The sequence below is a fragment of the Perkinsus marinus genome, assembly GCF_000006405.1.
Source record: "Perkinsus marinus ATCC 50983 genomic scaffold scf_1104296970654, whole genome shotgun sequence".
Taxonomy (NCBI): domain Eukaryota; phylum Perkinsozoa; order Perkinsida; family Perkinsidae; genus Perkinsus; species Perkinsus marinus.
This window is the reverse complement of record NW_003202390.1, coordinates 1-1,119: the sequence shown is the minus strand read 5'-3', so window position 1 is coordinate 1,119 and position 1,119 is coordinate 1. Positions and strand designations below refer to the sequence as shown.

The following is a 1,119-nucleotide window of genomic DNA, read 5'->3' as shown; positions in this document are numbered from 1 at the left end:
AGAGTTTAGGGGTCCATTTTTACTAGATCAAGTGCTGCATTCGCCTCGGTAGCTCAGCCGGCAGAGCGCGTGCCTTTTAAGCCCGTGGCCGCGGGTTCGAGCTCCGCCCGAGGTGCGCATACATCATCAAGCGGTTTTCAGTCTATAGTTCACTGGGAATTGTCATGGAAGAGTGTAACGGTCTATCTTCTACTAGTTTAAGTGCTGCATTCGCCTCGGTTACCGAGGTTCGGTAGTTCAGCCGGCAGAGCGCGTGCCTTTTAAGCCCGTGGCCGCGGGTTCGAGCCTCGCCCGAGGTGCGCATACATCATTAAGTGGTTTTTAGTCTATGGTTTACTGGAAATTGCCTTGGAAGAGTTTAGGGGTCCGTTTTTACTAGATGAAGTGCTGCATTCGCCTCGGTAGCTCACCCGGCAGAGCGCGTGCCTTTTAAGCCCGTGGCCGCGGGTTTGAGCCCCGCCCGAGGTGCGCCTACATCATTAAGTGGTTTTTAGTCTATGGTTTACTGGAAATTGCCTTGGAAGAGTTTAGGGGTCCGTTTTTACTAGATGAAGTGCTGCATTCGCCTCGGTAGCTCAGCCGGCAGAGCGCGTGCCTTTTAAGCCCGTGGCCGCGGGTTCGAGCTCCGCCCGAGGTGCGCATACATCATTAAGTGGTTTTTAGTCTATGGTTTACTGGAAATTGCCTTGGAAGAGTTTAGGGGTCCATTTTTACTAGGTCGAGTGCTGCATTCGCCTCGGTAGCTCAGTCGGCAGAGCGCGTGCCTTTTAAGCCCGTGCCTTTTAAGCCCGTGGCCGCGGGTTCGGTCCCCGCCCGAGGTGCGCACACATCATTAAGTGGTTTTTAGTCTATGGTTTACTGGAAATTGCCTTGGAAGAGTTTAGGGGTCCATTTTTACTAGGTCAAGTACTGCATTCGCCTCGGTAGCTCAGTCGGCAGAGCGCGTGCCTTTTAAGCCCGTGGCCGCGGGTTCGAGCCCCGCTCGAGGTGCGCATGCATCATAAAGTGCTTTTTAGTCTATGGTTTACTGGAAATTGCCTTGGAAGAGTTTAGGGGTCGATTTTTACTAGATCAAGTGCTGCATTCGCCTCGGTAGCTCAGTCGGCAGAGCGCGTCCTT

General features: G+C 53.4%; 5 non-coding genes across 5 annotated transcripts; all 5 read left to right on the top strand.

The window, feature by feature from the left end:
- The first annotated feature begins 42 nt into the window (after window positions 1-42).
- Window positions 43-115, top strand: Pmar_PMAR028041. The gene has a single exon. It is a non-coding gene; the product is annotated as a tRNA-Lys (tRNA).
- Window positions 116-395: 280 nt separating this feature from the next.
- Window positions 396-468, top strand: Pmar_PMAR028040. Its single transcript has one exon. It is a non-coding gene; the product is annotated as a tRNA-Lys (tRNA).
- Window positions 469-564: 96 nt separating this feature from the next.
- Window positions 565-637, top strand: Pmar_PMAR028039. Its single transcript has one exon. It is a non-coding gene; the product is annotated as a tRNA-Lys (tRNA).
- A 96-nt stretch (window positions 638-733) lies between these two features.
- Pmar_PMAR028038 lies at window positions 734-821 on the top strand. Its single transcript has one exon. It is a non-coding gene; the product is annotated as a tRNA-Lys (tRNA).
- Window positions 822-917: 96 nt separating this feature from the next.
- Pmar_PMAR028037 lies at window positions 918-990 on the top strand. Its single transcript has one exon. It is a non-coding gene; the product is annotated as a tRNA-Lys (tRNA).
- The last annotated feature ends 129 nt before the right edge of the window (window positions 991-1,119 follow it).